This window comes from Ictidomys tridecemlineatus, chromosome 3 (assembly GCF_052094955.1).
Source record: "Ictidomys tridecemlineatus isolate mIctTri1 chromosome 3, mIctTri1.hap1, whole genome shotgun sequence".
NCBI lineage: Eukaryota > Metazoa > Chordata > Mammalia > Rodentia > Sciuridae > Ictidomys > Ictidomys tridecemlineatus.
This window is the reverse complement of record NC_135479.1, coordinates 128804219-128827778: the sequence shown is the minus strand read 5'-3', so window position 1 is coordinate 128827778 and position 23560 is coordinate 128804219. Positions and strand designations below refer to the sequence as shown.

The following is a 23560-nucleotide window of genomic DNA, read 5'->3' as shown; positions in this document are numbered from 1 at the left end:
ATAAGAAATCTAGAGATGATTTAAAGTCTATGAGAAGATGTACAAAGGTTTTGTGCAAATACTATGTCACTTTGTATAAGGAACTTGAGAGCATCTTTGGATTTTGGTGTCTACAGGGAGTTTGGTCTATTCCCCACAAAATGTGTGACAGTTCAGATACAGAGTAGAAATGTGGTGCTAAAAATGTTTCTTCTAGGTGATTTTAGAGAATATGTCTTCCTGAGAGGCATCCCAAGTGGAACCAAGGCTGGAAATGTAAGGGTGATAAAGGATTTGTCACTCAACCTCCAATTCAGATGGCCTCTTCACAAAAGTAGGGTAATAATAGATAACATCTCACAGGGTTTGGATGAGGATTAGATGAAATCATTCACATGAAAAGTTTAGCTCATTGCCTGACTTTGTAAATGCTCCATAACATTAGCTGTTGTAATTTTCCTCACTTGACTAAGAGCCCGCAAGGCTGGGAACTATTTTATTGCTAGTCTTTGTTCCCTGCAGCACACAGGGAACACTGAAGAATATTGCGGCATCAATGCCTATCAGAAATAGTTGAGGTTGGGAGGACTGGTCCTGAGGACCTGCTGCCCGTTAATTATCCCCATTATTGATCACTTGTTGAGACTTTCCACCCTTTGGAGGTTGAACAATGACAACATAGATATAATTTCTGGGTTATGCAATATTTTTAAGAATTTGCAACCAAACTGCTCAGAAAGAATATGGAATTCTCTTTTTAGATAAGGGCTTGTGCTATCTGGAGTGCAGTCTCCACTGCTTGGCTCAAAAAGTATTTGAGTGTGCAGACTCTGACATACATTATCTTGTTTGATCCTTGCACAAACTCTGTGAAGTGAATTGATGTTTCAGGGTTGAAGCTCAGAGAGGTTGAATAACTCCCCTAAGTCAAGAATGTGATTCTCTGAAGCTGGGGATCTTCTTCTGCCAATTGCTGCTTGCAGGGCAGAGGATATACTGAATGGGTCTCATTTAACTTCAGGGTTCTATGATTTGAAGATTTTAGATCATGCATGTCACAATTTTAAGGTGATCCTGAAAAAAAATCTAGGAATTCTTGTTACTAACTCACTGTGCCATCAATGCAAAGCCAGGGACCCATGTCAAAAAAACACAAAGGCCTGAAAATGACTTTAAGTGGGTATATTTCTAGCTCTAACAGATTTTCCTGCAGGAGGTAAGACTGCACTTCTAAAGGTTTCCACCAGGGGGCAAAAGATGTTCACAAGCTCCTCCGTTCTGCTCCTATTAAAGAGCAGAGCCAAGGACCAACCAGGGTTGGTGTATTTTCTTAAAAAGAAAGAAACTCCTGCTAGCCCTAGAGCTCTGCTCTCTTAGGCTACCTCTCTGAGAGTGTGCTCTTAGAGTGCCCATGGCCTTCTCTATCTTGGGATCACTGAAGAAGACCCCATCAATTGTAAGTCACGTCTTTATTTTAGATGATTCTAAGAAAGAAAAATGATAAAATGCTTTAATGGTAGAATTACACAATGCAGTTTTTCTCACCAGCTTTTCATGGCCTTAAATGTCTTATCCTCTATCATTAGGGCTTTGGCCATTTTCCCTGCCCTTCACTTGCATTGCTTGGCATAATATTGTATTCTAATATTTATAGCTAAGGCAAAAATACTTTAGCACACATTCTCAGTAACAAAGATAATATAACAATGCAGCTTCATTTGCTTTGTATCCCAAAAATATTATTGCTTTTCAAGAAAATATTCGATTGTGATCCTTTCCTCTCTAGTAAATATGGGTTTCACTAATAAAAAAATATGGTCCATTGCTCTATTTCTATGCTTTTCTGCATATAACTCGGTTTCAATGCCAAATCAGAGCATTATTACCATTAAATAATTTCTTAGAAAGTCTTTATGGAAGTATAATTGACATACAATAAACTGCCCTCATTGAAATATAATTTACCTTCCATAAAATTCATCTAATTTAAGTTAATGATCCAATGGTTTTCAGTGTATGTACAGAGCTGTGCAAACATCACTAATATTCTAATTGAACATTTCCATCATTTGCAAAGACAACTGATACCTGTTTGAAATCATGCATTTCCATCCTGATCCCTAGGCAACCACTTCTGTACTGTCTGTACAGGTTTGCCTATTCTTAACTTTTAATACAGTTGAATGATACAAAATGTGTATGTACATATAATATATAATACATATAACACAATAATACATGCAATATAATATAAAACATATTTCCTGTAGTTGAATGCTATACAATATTTCTTGAATGCTTTATTTTTTTGGTGACTGAACAGTATTTCATTATGTGGATATACCACATTTATCCATTGATAAAAATTTTGGTTACTTTCACCTTTGGGCTATTATGAATAAGGCCACTATAGATATTTAAATACAAATTTTTGTGTAGACATATTTTTCATTTCTCTTAGATATATACCTGGGAATAAAATTGCTGGGCCAAAGTGTAACTTCTTGCTTGATATTCTAAGAAACAGCCAAACTATTTTTCAAAGTAGCAGAACCATTTTGTATTCCCTCCAGCAAAGTGTAGCACTCCAATTTCTCTGTCTTTTTGTTAGCACATGCTGTTGTCTGTCTTTTCTATTATAGCCATTCCAGTGAGTCTGAAGTTGTATCTCCTCATACTACTATTTTAAATGTGTATTTCCCTAATGATCAATAATGAGTATCTTTTTGCTTATAGGCCATTCAAATATCTTTGAAGAAATGTCTGTTTAAATGCTTTGTCTCTTTTTAAATTGGGCTATTTTGTTTTCCTATGATCGAGTTGTAAGAGAAACTGTGATAATAAGCATTTACTGTTTTAGGCTACTAAGGTTCAGGGAATTTATTACTGAAACTAATTATTTTTATTAGTGAACTTACTATATCTATAGATGTGGATAACAAATACATACACATATACAGGGTGAGGGGTAGTTGGCAGCTGGGACCTGACTCAGGGATGTGCCCTACCTTCATTCTCCAGATAAGACTCTGCAGGAAACCCCATGAGACTCCTCTTCTGGGGTGTCGTCCAGTCCAGTGGTCCCTTACTCCAGCAGCAAATAGTGAGAACAGGAAAATGACTGTCTTCCTGAGAGGTCTAAGGGAGGCTTGGAGGGATGGAGGGAGCTGTGTCCTCCATCACCCCCTGCGGGAACCAGAGGGGCTGAGCCTCCAGGGTTCAATGGCCTCAGTGTCCCAGACAATGCAGGGTCTATCAGGGACCACAGAGCTCCCTGCTGGGAGGCTTTGGTGGTGATCCTGGCCTGGCTCTGAGGCCTGGCTCAGCCTGGAACCTCACAGCCCAGGTGGGCAGGATGGGAACTGAGAGGCCTGCAGGCAGCTGGCACCTTGAGATGAGGTGATCACCTGGAGCTGGGGCTGCTGTCCCACTCTCCTGCTGGGCCCTGCAGGGAAGAGGAAGGGGTGGGGCTGCAGGTCAGGACACAAGAGGCTCTCAGACACTTGACTGAACCATATAAGGTGTCATCTAGGCCACCCTGCCCCACTCCAGGGTTTGCCTGAGCCTGGAGAAAGAAAAGATCCTCTGAGCTCCATCAAGACCCAGATCCCACCTCCCAGTGTCAGTGCTGCCTGTGACAGGGGAGAGAAAGAAGAAGACCCACGTTGGATAGTAATGGAGGCACTGGGTTCCCTCAGCTCCTAGTGCCTCTGGTGAGGATGGGGACAACTGGGGCACCCACAAGAACCTCAGTTTTTGTAGAACTGTATTTTCCTTCTCCTTAGAGGGAGATGCAAAACTTTACACCCTAACACAGTGTATACTTATAAGTACATTTATGAAATTGAACAAACAGCTTCCTGGATGATATTTACCCTTAGTGTGATGACATCATCTCTCCTTCCCACCCCATCCCCATGTGTTCTGCTCTACTCTAGAGGCAAAGCAGGTGAAGCTCTGTGGGCATGTGTGAGGGGTCACCAGAGTCCTTTCAGGGCGAGTCCCAAACTGCAGCTGCTCTGGGTGTCTTCTCCTATGGCCCTGGGCTCTGGGCAGCAGAGACAATGCCCTATTCACTCTCTATCCTGGTAGCTCCTGGAAGAAACCTGGAATTCTTAGAATCTGCAAACCTTGGAGAAGATCCTGGGGGCAAAGCCTGGTTTATGGGGAGGAAAGTTCGGCTCACATGCATCCAGCCAGCTATGGTAATTGACCTGTGGGGACTTCTCAATGCACAAACTGGGGTCAGGGGCTGTGGGTCCTGGCCCCTAGACTATGTTTCTTCCTTACTCTGACCCTTCCAGTCTCAGCTCCCAGGGCTGCCTTTTGCTCTAGTTTAAATCACCTGCACATTTAGTTCATTCCTGGTTCATGGCCCTGGGCTCTGCAGACCTGAGTTTTTGGTATTAAGTCTTAGATTCTAAAGAGCTGGCACAGAGACACAACACAGAATCTCAGACTCAGGGTCTAGCTAGTCACGAGCATGTGTGTGGGTGAACAGAGGAGAGGCCCACTGCCCACTCCCCATTGCCCACTGGTGGAATAAGGGGCTTTGGTGCCAGCCAGACCTGAGTGTGTTTCTGCGTTTGCCATCACAAGCTGTGATTTCGGGGATGCTCCTTTGCCACTCTACACACTTTTCTTTATTTCTTTTCTTTTCTTCTTCTTTTTTTTTTTAGTTGTAGAGAGTCACAATATCTTTATTTATTTATCTTTATGTGGTGCTGAGGATCGAACTCAGGGCCTCACACGTGCTGGGCAAGCACTCTACCGCTGAGCCACAATCCCCGTCCATGTTTCCTTATTTCTAAAATGGGGATAATACTGCCTATTTTGTAGGGTAGTGTGAGGAATAGCAAAAAAATGTATCTAATGTACAATTCATTTGAATTGATGTGAACTCAAAAATAGTACATGCTATGTTTATTGTTAATAGTAATCACAATGATTGTAACTGGTGGGTCTCAAAACAACTCTGGATATTTCAGGTGCCCTGTGACAGCTTGGAGGGGATTTGGCTGCCATTGTTTGCATCATCCCAAACAAAAAGAAAACTTTCATAAAAACTTTGGGGAGGGGGGCTGGGGATGTGGCTCAAGTGGTAGCGCGCTCGCCTGGCATGCATGCAGCCTGGGTTCGAGCCTCAGCACCACATACAAATAAAGATGTTGTGTCTGCCGAAAACTAAAAAAAATATTAAAATTCTCTCTCTCTCTCTCTCTCTCTCTCTCTCTCTCTCTCTTACAAAACAAAAAACTTCGGGGTGGAAGCAGATTATGTTTGTGAACAGGTTGAATAATAAAAGGAGAGGAAAAACACACACAAAACCAAGCAGAGGACACAAGCCCACGCCAAGCATTTCCTTTGGTTACAAGTGATAACTGCATTCTTGGAAAATGAACAGGAAGACTCTAGTTCCAGCCAAAGCCCCCTGGTATGCTGGGAGGATATAACCTTGGCCTCTGAGCTACCCCCAGTTCATGCACCAGAATAAATACAGTATGTTGGGACAGAAGGATAAGAGGAATGGGAAAGGTGGGATAAATCCATGTGAGTGATGGGAAGCCCTGTTCTTCCACTCAGAGGCAAACACAGAAAATAATTTAGGAAATCATTTTGGGGGGCTCAGTATTTAAAATCTAGCAGTCATTTTTGTTTAAATAATTGAATATGTGAAAATTTTCGGAATAAAAATGGAGTCTTTTTGTCAAACCCTAACAATAAGAATACAACCATGCCAGGAAATTATAAAGGAGGGGTCTCATACATGTGTAAGAACTATTATTCAAAAAAGACTTTGCCAGAACTCAAACCTCACACAAAGGCCACTACAACCTTACACAGAAAATACTTGTGCAAGGATGCCTGCCCAGCAACTCTGTTTACCTTGGACTGATACCACCCTTTCATTGATCCTTGTAGCCAAGTATTATTGTTTCAAAACATCTTATGTAATACTGCTTAAAAAAACTAAAAAAAAAAAAAAACCTTCCTCTTGCCTCAATCTCCTTGAATACACCCATAGTTTCCCCTGGAATGGGTCTGCTTTTCTTTAATAAACTTTATTAATCTTTAAAGAATCTCTGATTGTTATTTAGGTTCACAAGTGAAATACCTTCATGAGCGAATATAACATAGGATTTCAATTATCCATGTCAGAAAACACATATTTGGTGAATTACGGATTTTGAAAAAAAAATTATGACATGATTGCCAATTTTGCTCTAAATTCAGCATTTCTCTTTATGTTCGCTAGATGGCGGAATGGGACCACAGCAGGTCCCCCAGTTCAGTGTCAGCTCTGCTCATACAGGTTTAAAATGAGGAAATTGGGTTCCATTCGGATTTTTGTTTTCCTTCCAGAAAAGAAATGTCAAAAATTATGCACGGTTTTCCAAGGACCCTCTCTAGCACATAGAGGTTTTCCATTTCCCTGTCTGAAGGTCTGAACCTGAGACGTTTCTTATCTTGGAGAAAGGAACAGTATGAGAGAAAATTGACCCTAAGCCAGATGCTGTTGTGTGAATTTCATTTATTTATCTGTACATGGAGACTCTAAAGTGTCACTTCTGTTTTGATTAAAAAGTGCCATCATTTTGTTGCCTGGACATTCTCTAGGTATATGTATTTCAAATGTGACTACCAGGCTCAAATGAAGGATCAGCCTGGGAGAGTAAATCTAGTGACACTAGAAAGAGACTTGGAGGTGCTCAACTTTTCATTCCTGGCAGTGAGGACTAATGTGAAAGAGTTCTATACTTCTTGAGCAAAGAGGCAGATAACATCCATATAACTGACTTAACACACAGCCTGATCCAGAAACAAAGAGTTAGAGCTGTGGGAGCCAGTGATCATAATAGCCAGAGGCCAAGGTCTCCTTCCTTCCAGTTTGGTGATCTGGCTTCCAAGTAACACAGCAGCAGGAGGGCCACTGAATCAGCATATGCCAGGTTCCTCACCTGGATGTAATCCTCACTGACTCCTGACAGCCATGCTTTGATGCAGGGTGCACAAGGCAATTGCACTGAGTCACTGAGGTTATTTAATCAGGCCTTATCTCTGTACCAACGTTCTGCTAAGGGAAGTGGAGACTAACACAGAAATTTAAACCTTAGTGCTTTGTCTCTATAGAGTTTGTGATGAAAAAGAACTTCCATTGCTGAATTTACACAAACTGGTTCCAGAAAAGAAAACTAGTTTGTTCAGCATAAGTATTCAGACTTTGGAGCCGATTCCTGATCAGTCAGGATTAAATGGGATCCAAATGCCTTCCTGTTATGCATTGAATTCAATAGAGAAAAGTCTTTCCACATGTGGAGGGAATTAAATTCATTCTGGTTGAGAGCTATAAGGACAGTCTCTGAAAGTGCCACCTCCTTATTGCACCCCCCACCCCCAGATCCCCACCCTGTGATTTAGCCAAATCATGAATCAATTGAGCACACACAATGGGGAGAAAATTGATTTTTGTATCAGAAGAGAATCTCCCTTAGGGTTTTCACTCATAAATTCATCCATTCAAGTTAAACTACTTCCTATTCCAAAACCAGGTTAAACTTGTACTTCATGATCCTCTACAGACTTTAAATCAAATCAGGGCATTTCTCTGTTCAAACCCAAAACTTTTTAATGATTCACTATTTTGCTAAAGCCAAGTTCTCAAGGAAAAAAAAAAAGCCTATAGAATCTTTTTTTTTTAAGAGAGAGAGAGAGAGACAGAGAGAGAGAGAGAGAGAGAATTTTTTAATATTTATTTTTTAGTTTTCTGCGGACACATCTTTTTTTGTATGTGGTGTTGAGGATCAAACCTGGGCCGCAGGCATGCCAGGTGAGCGCGCTACCGCTTGAGCCACGTCCCCAGCCCCCCTATAGAATCTTATATAGTCCCATTTCTCATTATTTATCTCTCTAGTGTCATCTGATTTCTTCCTTTTCCTTTTTCTTTTTCCAAGCATTTTTTCTGCCCTTTGCAGGAGCCCACATCACTCCCTCTTTCTTTCTGTTTTTTCACATCATGTCTCAACAAATATAACTTTCAGATCAAATGCTGGTTTTGTATGGTCCACAGCTGAAAATGGTATTTGCATTTTAAGTGGTTGAAAAATTCAGAACATGAATACTATTTTGTGACACATGAAAAGTAAATGAAATCTAAGTTTCAGTAATCATAAACAAAGTTTTATGGGAACAGCCATGGACACTGTTTCGCTGTTGTCTATGACTGATTGTGTGCTAACAGGTCACAGTTGAGTAATTGTGATGAGACCATGTGATTCATAAGCCTGAAGTATTTATGAGCCGTGTCCGGCAAGGTGGCGCACACCTGTAATCCCAGCAGCTTGGTAGACTGAGGCAGGAGGATTGCCAGTTCAGAGCCAGCCTCAGCAACTTAATAAGGTATTGAGCAACTCTGTGAGACTCTGTGTCTAGATTAAAAAAGGGTCTGGGGATGTGGCTTAGGAGTTAAGTGCCACTGAGTTTAATTGCTGGACACACACACACACACACACACACACACACACACACAAGAATGTATTTATGACCTGACCCTTTACAGAAAAATTTTCTGATCCCTGAGTAAAGTCAGTATGATATCACTGTCTTTCACATCTCTCCAATTCTACCCACCCTTGAAAATTCAGTTCCAATCATCCTCTTCCAAATGTTACATCTTTAACAGATTCAGCCAAAATCAATACCATAGCCTTGATTATTTCCCAACCTAGAATTATTATTAAATCAATTCACTGAATGTTTATTGCCTTTCTGCAATAAGCCCATGCATAATAATTGGTACTTAGGATAGAAAATAAACTGGTTGTAATCCTAGTCTTTGTGATTTTGCATTCTATTTATGAAAATTATTTTAATGCAGAGTGATAAGGTAGTAGTACTTACACAAGGTTTTTTCATACACTGGAGTGATATCTAACTTAGCCAGGGGTAGGGGGAAGACACTGGCAATATTTAGTGAATTAAGCTGGAACAGAGTTTGGAAAAAAGTGAGGGGAAGAGGAATGGAATTGTAGTTCAGACTAAAGGGGGAAGTGGGAGGAGAGACCAGAGGTAGGAGATGTATGCTGTACCACCTGCTTCTAAGTTATTTGGTGGGGATGACGAGGTCATAAATGGGTGGAACAGATACTTTGGTTCATTACCTCCTTTTATATATAAAAGAGCCACAGAGGCTTAGCGCCATGGAATGATTTGCTAAATTCTGGGCTTTGGAAAGCTAGAATGGAAGTTGAGATCTCTTAACTGTCATCAACTTTAATACTCTTTTTCCCACTAGGATGTTTTGAGCCTGTATTTTGGTGAATATCTAAAGTCCTATTTGCAGGCTATTAAATAAAACACAAAGTGAAGTCAACATGATATTACAAGAATGCTGAGTTTCAACCAGGTGCAGTGGCACTTACCTGTAATTCCTGCAACTGGGGAGGCTGAGGCAGTAGGATCACAAATTTGAGGATAGCCTTGGTAATTTAGCAAGACCCAGCCTCAAAATAAAATAAAAAGATCTGGGGGTGTAACTCAGTGGTAAAGTACTTGTGTGCAAAGCCTTGAGTTCAACCTCAATACCAAAAAAACTCAAAAACAAACAAACAAACAAAACAACAACAACAACAAAAAAAAAACTGGGATTCAGGAAACTGGGCTTCCAATTCTATTCCTTCTTCAAACATATAGAATAAAGCATTTTGATTCTCAGGGGATCAGTTTCTTCAATAGACTGGATTAAATAATTTTGACAACCCTTCCTGGCTCTCATAGATCATTTAAAAAATATATTATCATTTCTATTGAAATGTGTTAGGTAATATTTGGTCTAGTGACTCTTGCTTCTCATTTCTCCCAAGAAATGAAGCAAAGGTCATGAGGCTTTCTATTCATTTACAAACTTGATTAACTAATAAACAGTTACTGTGTAACCGGGGGTGGTAAATAGGGACCACAGGGAGAAGAGGAAGGGAGGTGGGCTGCAGAGGTCTTGGAGAAGGTGAAATCTGACTGCTTCATGTGAGAGGTGCTGGGCTTGGCCAGGAAGTTGGGAGAGGCTTTCAGGAAAGAGACACCACAGGCACTGGAGCCCATGCCACGTGAGGGAACCAGGCTGCTGAAGCAGGGTTTGGATGAGGAGCATGGGGAACAGGGGAGCCCACTGAGGAGAAGTTCATCATCTAGGGAACAGGGTGACCTCAGCCCAGGAGGCCCAGGGAAAGTACAGACTATTGATTGTGCCACAGCAAGCAGGGCAGATAAGTGTCCAGGAATCCGTTCATTAAATGTAGAATAAGGTCCTCAGGGCTCAGACTTAGGGAAACACACTCTTAGTTTTACATTTTCCTTCTGATTTGGTGTTCTCAAATTTCATAATAAATTCCCAAATCTGCAAATGGCAACAACATGAAGCATGGTAGACCCATACAATGATCATGCTGAAACTAATGCTATTTTAATCAAATGCATTAATAAAAGCTCTGATGAATATGAATGCTTCCCTAGCTCCTGGGAGGAGAGTTCTGCTCGGTTGTTCAGATGCCCTATGTATTTTCCTCCCTTCTTTTGTATCTCAGTTTAATGTTTGGGGTCATTTGACTTAGTCTTAACATATATTCTCATTTTTACATAATAAGGTATCTGATATGCTTTTTGGAAGTGGGTGTGATTCAAGTAAGTTTCTCCATATATATGTTCTTCAATATCATGCTATGCTGCATAAGGACGAATAGTTCTTCCTACATACAATCTTTTTGAACAGGGGACTTGAAGTCCTTTCTACACTCAATCTTATAACATTTCTATTGTATTTTAAAGATTAAAGAGGATTTTATTCTGTTAATGTGTCTTATTTTATTTGTGCCACAAAACCTCTGACTACTCTTTCATTTTCAGCACCTAGCATAGCACCTTCAAACTAGTTAGAGTCTCAGTGATTGGTTAAAAGAATGATTGATCAAGTAAGAAACTACAGTCTGTGAACAAAATATGTGCTAGTTATTGTTTGCATTTCAATGAGGAAGAAAGGTGTTGTGCTGGAGTCACGAGGACCTGCTCAGGGAGCCAGGAGCCCATCTTTCTTTTAGCTTCATGCCCTTTAAGGGACTCCATCTTGGCAATTTGAAATTGGCCACGGTGGGAGTATTTGCACCATAGGAATCGGCAAACACTACAAATCAGCACCCTCTGAGAGCTAGTTTTTATACATCCGTCAACATACCAACGAAATTAGGATTCAGACTAGTTATGAGAAGTGGCTGAGGTTGAACTGCTGGCTAAGAGGTCAAGTGCAGGTCTCCTGGTTCGTGGTCAGAGATTATTCGGGCATTGGATGAGTCAAGGATAAAAGAGTAGCCAATTTTTGAGTCTGCAGCACAGTTTTATATATGACAGGGCTTGTGGGTAGAGAGACACAGGGAAGTATGCTGGAGAAAGGAGATTGCATCCAGGTCTCAGGGGTTTACACTTTGGATTCAGGAAACATGGCTTGAGTCTCAGAGTCACCATGAACAGCACATCCGTAATCCAGACACAGCCGGATACTACCTGAGATTCTGGTCTACCACAAAGATTCCTGAAATAGGAAAGAAATTATTAAGGTGGGCATGGTGGCCTATGCCTGTAATCCCAGCAACTTGGGAGGCTGAGACAGGAGGATTGCAAGTTCAAGGCAATCCTCAGTAACTTAGCGAGATCTTTTCTCAAAATAAAAAATAAAAAGAACTAGAGATGTGGCTCAGTGGTTAGTTAAATGCCTCTTGGATCAATTTTCAGTACCTAAATAAATAAATAAATAAGTAAATAAACAAACAAATAAATAATTACTTCAATATATGGGAAAGAATTATGCTGGTAAATGATTCCAGCAGAAATAGAAAACAAAACAAAACAAACAAACAAAAACCCAAAACAAAAGCTAAATAAATATTAGTAAAGAAAAACATTCTGAAATTATCAATATCTTTTCATCTGGATTACACACTGGATTATATAGAAACAAAAGCACGTCTCGTGAAAATTCTCAAGGGAAAAAAATGTGACCATTCAGTATTCAAAAGTCAAAAAGGTTTAGAAGAGGCTTTCATTTGTATTTATTTGTAAAATAATATCGATTTCGGGAGGGAGAATGGGAATAGGAAAGATAGTAGAATGAACTGGACATACTTTCCTATATGCATATATGATTATATGACCAATGTAATTCTTCATCATGTACAACTAGAAGAATGAGACGTTACACTCCATAAATATACAATATGTCAAAATATATTCTACTGTCATGTATAACAATAAAAACAGATAAAAACCCCAAAATATGAGAACAAGAAAAATATATATATTTCATAAGTTATCTTCATTGATTTCATTTTTTAAACAATCACTGCTTATATTGTAAGAACCATGGCCGCGCCACAGTTTTTGGAATATTGACATAGATCACAGTCAGACTTGTGCTATGGAAGCAGAGTCACCTTGAGTGTTATGGGAATTAAGGATCTTGTTGGGAATTAGAGCTTTGGCAAGCATGGAAACGTCTGGGAATGGATGGGCTACAAGAAGGTGTAGAAGCAGAGAGAAAAGTTACTTTCTATCCTCTTAGGGACCTGGGGTGAACGGACCAGTCAGAACTTGCTGGGAAAGGCATTTCCATCCGTGGACTGTAAGGGAAGCTGATGGAGAGGTCCACAGGGAGCTGCTGTTCCTGACTTGGAGGGCCTGCAGACAAGTGACAGTGTTGGGCCACTGTTGCTCAGTGGGGCCACCAGTTAGGAGGACAAGGTAGATGTGAAGCATAGGAGATCAAGGATCAGTGTCCAGCTGGCACCTCCATGCATATCACCACAGCATACAACCACCTGCTTTGGGCAATAGCTTTGGCTTCACTTCCAACCCCTGCATCCTGTGAAGTTTCTCTTTGGACCAGCTCCTGGTATCATATAAGAAAGAGGAGTCTTAGAAATGTAGTTTTCAGATAGACCACATTGATACACAAACCAGCAGACATAGGAATGTTAAATAAGCAAAACTTCTAGAATTATTTCAGTCTTCAGTTGGCATTTTAATAATTTTAGTTGGAAAAACTCAATTCTGCTAATGCCTATAGCAATTGGAATTATTGTTAGAAATTCTTTTAAGGCAACACTTAGACCTGGAAGGAAAAATGAATTCAACATATTATATGTAAAAAGGAGTAAAACTGCTTTTGACTAATTATCATTATCACAAAAAATATTCCATACTTTCATCAACTATCACTACCACATATATTGAGTTTTAAAAAATCCTCTATTAAGGCGCTAGAGTCATAGCACAGTGGTAGAGCATTTGCCTAGCATGTGTAAAGCACTGGGTTTGATTCTCAGCACCATATATAAGTAAATAGAGTTCATTAAAAAATTTAAAATTCTCTCTCAAAAAAATTCCTAGAGCTATACAGTGATATATCATTCTAGAAATATATGGAAGAAAGAGTGATGTGAATTGTTCAGTCATGTAAACTTGCTCTGCTGCCATGTTCCTCTGCCATCTTTGGTCCATCTTTACCTATTTAGCAGATATATTGCTATTCTACTAATCCCTTTACTTCTAAAAAAAATTTATTAAATAAAATTGTATCTTAAGAGGATACTGTCCACAGTTTCTAACATTCCTGTGTTTTAAATCTGCAGGGCCATAAGGTGTTGATGTTGTACTTTAGACTATTAGATAAACCAAGATAGATTTACAGAAATTGTATTGTTTCTGGTTGCTTGTGTTTGTCAAGGACTTTGGTAGTTATCTTTTCCAAACATTAGAATAAGAGATATCTCAATGTGCAAACATATTTCTAAGATTTTACCTATACCTCTCTTACTTTAAAAAATATTCAGGGCACTTTTATTTTATTTTATTCATTATTTTTAGTTATACATGGCAGTAGAATCCATTTTGATATAGTCATACAAGCATAGACTATATCTTATTCTAATTATGATCCCATTTTTGTACATGTACATGACGGTGGGATTCACTAGGGTGTTTTCATATATGTGCATAGGAAAATTGTCATATTCATTCTATTGGCTTTCCTTTTTTTATCCCCCCTTCCTTCCTTTCATTCCCCTTTGTCTAATCTACTGAACTTCTATTCTTCCCTTCCCCTTCAGGGCAATTTTATAACTTTGGAATTATAATTTTGGAAATGCTTTAGGTGGAAACAGAACCCCAGATGATCCATAAAGTGGGCAATGAATACTTATAATAATTATCTATTAAGGAAATGGAAAGGAAATTATATTTTAGTTGCACTTTAAATATCAGCACAAGCAAAGTTAAATGCAGAATTCCTAGTACAAATGGTTGCCTTTGGGCCATCACATAGCCCCCATACCATAATCAATAACTATTTTCTTAATATCTCCATGGGCTGAGTTTTTTTCCTTTGTTCCACCTCATCACAGGACTCAAATCATTTTGCTCAGTTTAGATAGCTATGGCAAGGATGGGTGCCAACTGTCTTTTAAAATATTAGTGTTAATCAAACAGCACTCATAACTGACCCTAAAACAATCTCACTTATGCTGGGTATGATGGCTCACACTTATAATCATAATTCCAGAGACTGGCTAAGGCTGAGGCAGTAGGATTGCAAGTTTGAGACCAGACTAAACTATTTAGTGAGATCTTGTCTCAAAATAAAATAATAAAAAGGACTGGGGATGTAGCTGAATGGTAAAGTGATCCTGGGTTCAATACCTAGTATATAAAAATATCACTGTTCACTCAAGCTGGACATGCCCTCCTGAGTAGGATGGAAGTGACCTAGAGGGAACCTCCAGGGATTAGCACAGGACTCTGCATGCCCCTGGAAGTAAGAAATGTATGATCTGCCAGTGGGAAGAAGAGAAGAAATGCTGAAAGACCTACTGGAACAACGAAGCCTCCTCTTCCTTCTCTCCAGGTGAGAGGCACTTTCTGCAGCCTGTGGTGGCATGAGGATGTTGACTGTGCATCCTGCCCATTAGGACAGCCCCAGTCACTGTGCATAGCACTCCACACACGTCATTGGGATTGTACACAGCCCTCACTCGCCCTGCAGGACTGGGGCACACGGAAGTTGGGGAACTTGCTGAGATCCCACATAGGAAGCTAAGTCAGGATCCTGCCAGCATGTCTCTAATGGGCCTGGCCTTGAAGAACACCAAGGCCTTTGATCTGAATCCATAGGACAAGTACTGCGCAGGGCCTGAGCTGACAGGTATCCAGGCAGCAAATTAAATTGTACTAGTGGACCCTGCTACCATGGTGACATGTTTCACTTGTGTTAGCCATTAAACAAATCTGTTGTCAAACCTGCTTCATGAATATGCCTGTGCTCTCTTGCTTTCAGGGTTTCGTCATCTCTTTCCATGATTAATAAACCTTACCCTCCTCACTGTGTGTTCTCCAAAAGTCCACTTCTCTCTTGTTCTCCCTGTTCACTATCCCTAATCATACTAACATGCAAACCGCAGCTACTCTCATTGTCTAGCCCATCTTCATATTACAGTTTTCTTGTCCTACCAGTTTCCAGAGTTATCTTTTGCTCTGTAAATGAAATCCCTATTTTCCTTCTTTTAAGCAGCTGCTGTCGAGTCTGCTATTTTTATTTCAGTCAAATTCCATCATCACTGAGCTCTGTGTTTATTTCCAATCTATTTCAAAATCTTTGTGCACTTTTCCTCCAACAGAAACACTTTGTTCTGAACCATAAAACCTACTACTCTGTTTACATCCTCTAAGGCTTTCCCTGGGGATCCAGTTTCCTCTAGAAAATGTTCCCAGATGGGCAAAGGATCCTCCCTTTCCACCCTGCTTCCCTGTGTTTTTTTTAAAAGTTGTTTCTTGAGGGATAATTTACACACAGTAAAATTCACCCTTTTTCATCTATGGTTAAGGATTTTGACACATGGATACTGTCCTGCACTCTCCACTGGGATCAAGGTTAGCAGCACAATTCACAATAGCTAAACTGTGAAACCAACCTAGATGAACTTCAGTAGATGAATGGAAAAAAATGTGGCTTATACACAATTGAATATTACTCAGCAATAAAAGAGAATAAAATCTTGGCATTTGAGGTAAATGAATGGAGTTGGAGAAGATGATACTAAGTGAAGTAAGCCAATTCCCAAAAAACAAATGCCAAATGTTTTCTCTGAGATAAGGTGACTGATTTATAGTGGGATGGGGGTGGGGGAGCATGAAAGGAATAGACAAACTCTAGATAAGGCAGAGTAGTGGGATGGGAAGAGAGGAGGCAGGGGGTTAGCAATGATGGTGGAATGTGATGGACATCATTATCCAAAGTACAGGTATGAAGACAAGAATTGGTGTGAACATACATTCTTTACAACCAAAGTTATAAAATTGTGCTCTATATGTGAAATATAATTGTAATGTATTCTATAGTAATTTATTTAAAAAATCAGAAAAAAGAAAGAAATAGCAGAATAATGACTGCCAGGGGCCCAGGGGTAGTTGGGCTGTGGACTGTTAAGGTGCTGGTCACAGGAGACCAAATTACACTTAGATGAGAGGATTGAATTTAAAGGGTCTACTATCCAATACAATGACTACAGTTAACAACATACAACAGAATGACTACAGTTGGTAATGTTATATACACTTGAAAATGACTCAGAGAGTCGATTTTAAGGGTTCTCATCAAAAATAAGTAATGAAAGAGTGTATATGTTCAATAGCTTGACTCAGCCATTCTTCAGTGAATATGTTTCAAGATATGTTGTATGCCATAATCATGTACAAGTTATCATCATCATCATCATCGTCATCATCATCAGGATTGATCCCAGGGTTGTTTAACCACTGAGTCATGTCCCCAAAATATTTTATTTTTTATTTTGAGAGAGAATTGTGTCATAAAGCCCACCCCGTTAGTGAGGGAAACTTGGAGTTTATTTAGTTGTGTAGATTGCTACCTCCTTCCCCAAACTGGAACTCTGTTAACAGAAAGCGAAACAAATAGAGATAGGCTGAGCAACCAGCACTGCCTGGTTCAATTAGCACTGGGCCTGAGAGTGGATAACCATCACCAAACTTCTCCCCATGCCATTCCCCAGGAACCATACTATATGGTCTCTGTATTAGCCTGCTTTCTCTGGCTCTAACAAATTACCCAAGAATGGGTACTTTATTAAGAGATGAGGTTTATTTAGCTCAGAGTCCAACATTTGGCAGCCCCTGTGACTAACCTTTGGTGAGAGTGCTCACAACATGGTGAATGGCATCATGGTGAGAGAAGATGCAAGGGGCCGAGACTTCCTTGCCAGAAACTGGGGAGCATGAGTCTTGTTCTTTTTATAACAAGCCTCTCTAACAGGAACTAATGGGGGCCCATGAGAATTTCATTACTCCCTTCCAAGGGTCTCATCCCCACTGGCACAATTACTTCCCTCTAGCCCCACCTCTTGCAGATGCTATCAGCTCAACACTGCCACACCCAGGACCAAGCCTCCAGCCTATGAACCTCTGAGGGACAAACCACATCCCATCCTCACCAGCTCCAACAAAGCCACCATTGTAAGAGCAGGATGTCCCAGTCTACAGGTGTGTATGTGAGGGCAGGGGAGGGTTGCTCTCAGAGGGCACTGGAAGTAGCCAGAGCCCCCATTCCAGAACCTCTCTGATGTCACACTTGTAGTCATGGTACTCTGGGTGCCAAGCCAGGAGAAGGAGTGGTTGGCTCTCATTTGTTTGAGAGCAGGCAGCGAAGCATGACTATCTCAAATGGTTTCTGGTCCCCACCTGCACCCCCAGCCAGATCCTGGCTTTTCTCAAGCCTCTGGGCTTGTTTGACTATGGCAGCACTGGTCTCTCTAAGCCTAGTGTTCTTCACGTTTCCCTGAGTCTTCATGCCAGCTGTCGGGTTTCTCACCAAGAGACAGATGGGAAATAGACAGTGAGAGTGCAGAGGCAGGGAAGTGGAGGGAGGCCAGGAGGGAAGGAGGATAGTTAGTGAGAAGCACAGATGTGGGGAGCCTATCGGGGAACTATGGGAGGCTGGTAATCCTGGTGACATTTGGTGGAGGGTATGGTGTCTGTCTCAAGCCTGGATATTCAGATCTGCCCTTAAGGTGTGTGAGTCTGAGGTGAGCCGGGCTGCATGGGGGCCCTGGGTTGCCCCAGACTAGAACTGAGTCTAACCCTGATTTCAGATGCCGAGCACCGGCCCAAGATGGAGAGTGGGGCTTTCCCGTGGCCACGGGGTTCTCTGCCTCTTCACTATGTACAGCCTCATTTCTATGAATGCTTCAGACCCAGGCATCTTACACAGAGGTAAGGCCTCAGACCTGTGGGAGAGGGAGGTGGCACCCCAAAGGCTGGTGCCTAAAGGGGTCATTTCTAAAGGGCGGAGCCCCCATATGGCCTCAGGATCCCTTCTTACCCAAGTCAAGTAATGACCTGGGCCCTGGCACTTCATTTCCCAAGCCACTGAAGTGTGAAAAAACAGAATCCTGGAGGTTTCCCAGTTGCTTTAGAAGAGAGGCCTGGGCAGACAGGCATAAAAGGCCAACAGGCTCTTCAAAAACCACGCACTTCACTCTTCCTCCTTCCCATTTCACACATGACTCCAAGCACTAATCACTACTCCAAAGGGGGGCTCCATGTAGATCTCTTGTGGCTGGAAAGTCCTTCTCTGACTGCCCGTTCATCTGAGTGGTCAGTTTGCTCAACAGGGACTGGGATTCCCCTGAACAGCTCCTCCTCACCTTCCTGTTGCCCAGTCATACTATGGGTTGCCCTGAGCAGCAGAGTGATACAAGGGCCTCCTCCACTGCCCAAACCTCTTTCCCTGCCAGGCGCCTTTGAGCAGGACCCTGAGGCTCTCTACATGGCACGAGTGAATGGCAGGTTATACCAAATGCTGTGGTGTCCCACCTGTTATTTTCACTGACTGCCCCAAACCTTCCACTGCAAAACCTGTGACATCTGTGTGGAGGTGAGTGCTCCTCCTCCCTGTCCACTCACCAACCTACCTCCGGGCACCTGGCCAGGACCAGGAACCTCACATCATGAGTGGGCCAGGTGGGGGTATCAGACCATGTTCCCAGAGTGCTTCAAGTGGCTCTAGGCCACTGTTGGTCTCTTATACATGTCATCACCTCTGTGTCTGCTCCTGTCCAGGGAGGCTGGCCTTGTTTGCACAGGTGTTGATATGCAAAGGCCATCACAACTGTACTGAGCCTTGAGGAGTAAGGAGGAGGAAAAGCAGTGACTGTCCCCTCCCCTGGCTTGTTGATAGTAGATCCCAAGCCCTTTAGGCTGACTGCTGCCATGTCCTGGGGATCTTTGCCTGTCTTGGTCTGGGTGTCCCAGTTGGAGGGTTTCCTGGATTCTGAGTGCCTTTCTCTGATGTGCACACACAGCTTGGGTTCACAAGTGCAGATGGCTGGTTGGGCAAGGGTGTTTTTTCATCCTTATCCACTATCTGAGAAAATGGAGACCCAGAGATGTTCTATCCTGCTCCAAGTGATACCAGGCAGGTCTTGTCTCTAAAGACTTCACTCGGGACAGGTGAACTGATGAGCTATGGAGCTAACTGTGCTCTAACCATGGAAATGCCAGGTTCTCACTGAGATTGGAACCTGTGTGTATGGTCAAGAGCAGGCAGCCTAGAGTGCTGAGGGCCATTGCCAAGTAGGATTGAGGCATCGAAATTTCCTTGCCAGTGTACCCCATTTTGCTTAGAGGACATTCGCTGGGACATTGCATGTATGCTTTAGTAAGGTGACCTTGCTGAAGGACCAGAGCAGATCCGGGTTTAGAGCTGATCAAGTTTTTATTCACGTGATTTAAATGGTTTAATTTAATTAGGTAAACAGCTGTTAAGGATTGTTTTTAAAGGTGGTTAACAGATCTGTTTGTTTACTTTCACCTTTCCTTTTCATTATATTTAATAATTCTGTTCAGGATAATGTCTCTTTAGCATCATTGCCAGAATTCCCATCTCCATCCCAGTGCTGGTGAAGACTAAGATAAAACCAAACTACAGCTTCTATGATAGCTATCACAGTAAACTGTATAAACTGATGCATCAATGAATATAACTCAACAAGTAATGCTCAATCAAGGACTCGATTTACTTTGGGAAAAAATGGACATATTGATAGACTCTTCCACTTTGAACTGCCTGCAGAACTTGCCTGGACTATATATCAGTTGTATGCAATGTGAACTATCATTTGGTGCAGTGAATTGTGGTACTACTGGCATATCTTTGCTGATGGTGTCACCAGTGATGCAATTTCCTTGCCAGCACACCCCATGTTAATTGTGGTAGTGCTGGCATATCTTTACTGATGGTGTCACCAGTGATGCAATTTTTCCAAAGGAGCAGTCAATTGGCTTGGTGTCGTGGCATTTCTGTATCCTTCTCCCTTCTACTAGTGATGGTCTAAAATTTGGGGGCCAACAGAGGTGAGGCAAAGAACCTCACCCCCCCACTGGCACCAAGGCTAAATTTGGGGGCCAACAGAGGTGAGACAAGAACCTCACCCCCCAACTGGTGCATAGGCCTATCCACAAGTATGGCTGAATGCTTGTCCGGTAGTCAGTGACAGGTTGATCCGATTGCAGTGGTATCAACCTAAGACAGGAGGCTGACACCTAAAGGTCAGTTTTCCCATGACGGGTAAGAACCATATGTTGAATTGGACAACCTACCAGGCACGGTCCTTAAGCCACATTGCTTGTTGTTTAATTAATCAGAAGGGGGGAGATGCTGAGGGCCATTGCCAAGTAGGAATGACGCATGGAAATTTCCTTGCCAGCGTACCCCATGTTAAATGGAAATTTGCTATGACATTGCATGTATCTTTGAGAAAGGTGACCCTGCTCAAGGACCAGGGTGGATCCAGGTTTAAGGTGTATCCTGCAGGTTTTAGGAAGTATCCCGGTTTAAGATAATTTGGGTTTAAGGCATTCCCGGTTTAAGACAATCTGGGTTTAGGGAAGTTCCAGGTTTAAGGTTATTGCTGCTGGGTATAGGGTGTTCCTGCTGCCTGAGTTCCCGTTGAGTTCTCGTGGAATTCAGAAAGTATTTGGGACGTGAATTGCAATGGGCAGAACTTGGATTTCCCCAGAACGTGTTTGTACAGGGCCGGTGTGAGTTCGGGAATAAAGAATTGCTGTTTGAATCTACAAGGTGTGTGGTGGCTTGTGATCTTGTGCCCAGCCGAGACTGCGGCATCAGCCTCCAGAGTTGATGGAATAATAGAAATGTGCCACCATGCCCAGCTATACTCTATACTTATGAATGTTGAATCATTTTTGCATTTCTGGGATTAATCCCAGTCAATGATACATAATATATTTAATATGCTGCTGAATTTAGGTTGTTAATTTTGAAAAAATATTTATTCTATAGTTGTAGTTGGACAATTACCTTTATTTCATTAATTTATTTTTCTGTGGTGCTGAGGATCGAACCCAGGGCCTCACACATGCTAGGCAAGCACTCTACAGCTGAGCCACAATCCTAGCCCCAGTTGTTAGGATTTTTAAAAAAGATTTTTGTATTTAATACTCATAAAGGGTATTAATCTTTGTTTTCCCCTGTGATGTCTTTGTTTGGCTTTGGTATCAGGGTAATATTGGTCCTGTAAAGTAGGTTAGGAATTGTTCCTTTCTCTTCTACTTCTTGGTAGAGTTTGAGAAGGAGTTGTGTCTATTTAAAGTTTTGGTAGAATTTACTAGTAAATCCATACTTTTCTTTAGAAGAGCCTACTAGCTTGTTTACATTGTTTATTTTCCCCTTTACTACTTTTAGCTGTTTTAGACTAGATTCTTTTTCATTATTGGTTTTTAAGAATTTAAGTGCAATTCTAGTATCAGTTCTATTGACCTTATGAAATATTTCCTCTTGCAAGAATTTCACTTTGTAATAAGTTGTCATTGCAAAAATGTTTTATGTTGCAGCTGAGATTGGTGGGAAAGGAAGATGCTAGTGTGTTATTATTTTGCCTTGTTTCTTTGTTATTAATATTTTGTATTTTTTTTAGATTTACACTATAGTAGAGTATATTTTGACATTTTATACATACATGGAGTATAACTCCCTATTCTGGTAGTTGTACATGATGTGTAGTTTCACTGGTGGTGTGTTTATATATGAACATCGGAAAGTCATGTCCAATTCATTTCACAGTATTTCCTATTGCCATTCTCCCTCCCTTCCCTCCCTTACCCCTCTTATTGTGTGTTAGCATCTGTATATCAGAGGGAACATTCAGCCTTTGGTTTTCTGGGATTGGCTTATTTTACATTTGCTTTCAAAAATATTTTTTATATATTTTGAAATTGTAGATGGACACAATATCTTTATTTATTTTTTAAATGAGGTGTTGATGATCAAACCCAGTGCCTTACACGCACTAGGCAGTGCTCTGCCACTGAGCTACAGCTGCAGCCCCTTGCTTTCATTTTTGAGATGGAGTTTTACTATACTGTTCTGGCTAGCCTCCAACTTGTGGTCTTCCTGTCTGAGCCACTGAGTAGAGGGGATCACAGGCCTATGCCACCATGCTTGGCTCAAGATGCAAGTTTTAAATGAAAGAAGATGTTTGTGTTCACAAGTGAATATTTTTGTGTTATGACTTGTACGTGTGTGTGTGTGTGTGTGTGTGTGTGTGTGGTGGGGGTTAATGTGGTACTGAAGACCCAACCCAGGTTCTACCTCACTGTGCTAGGCAAGTGCTTTACCACTTATGTATGACACCAGTCCTTGTATGGGGTTTTGTTTACTATAATACATCATAACTCTATGGATTCAGATGATAACAACCAAGAATTCAAAAAGCTTTTTGTATTTAAAAAATACAAAAAAAATTCAAAATACATGGTGCTAAGATCAATAGATTAATGAAACAAAATATCCACATACAGACACTAGAGATCAATATGCAGGATGTTTAGAAGAAATTATTTGGGTATAAACACCCATGGAAGGAAGGGAATGGGATGGGAAGATGCAAGACTGAGCAGAGGGAGTCACCTGAGGTAGGGGCACAACAAATCTCAGGAAACCCCAAAATCACGTGACACTTCAAAATTGTCCTTCTTTGGGGTACAGTGGCTGGGCCTGTATGCCTGTAGTAAGCACTCCTTGGATACAATCTGTCCCTGGAAGGAGGGGAGGCAGGACCCAGATTTGTGGCTGTCTCCCCCCCACACTCCAGCTGTTGGGTGGGTAAGTTCTTCATACTGGAGGGGAATCTGGGAGGCACCTTCCAGTGTCCACTCCACAGATCTTAGTGTATATGGAGAAGTCCATGTCTGTTTAAGTGTTGGTCATGAATCCTGAAATGAAATCTACTTGATAAGTGATGCTGGAAACATTGATTGTAACTATGGAGAACACACATGGATTACACTGTTATCTCATCTTACCCGACATTAACTTCAGATAGATTAAAGAACTGAAAGAAAAAAGAAACAATATACCTAATACTTATCAGCTTGAAGGTGAGGGAAATGCAAGTAAACTTAGATGATGCCAATAAAACGATTAATAGATTTGATTACATAAAAAAAACATTTT

At 41.2% G+C, this 23560-nt stretch overlaps 1 long non-coding RNA gene across 1 annotated transcript; it reads left to right on the top strand.

The window, feature by feature from the left end:
- Positions 1–709: 709 nt before the first annotated feature.
- Positions 710–20422, top strand: LOC144376341 (uncharacterized). Its single transcript, XR_013436678.1, has 4 exons — positions 710–1435; positions 17421–17568; positions 18177–18297; positions 18822–20422. It is a non-coding gene; the product is annotated as an uncharacterized LOC144376341 (long non-coding RNA).
- The last annotated feature ends 3138 nt before the right edge of the window (positions 20423–23560 follow it).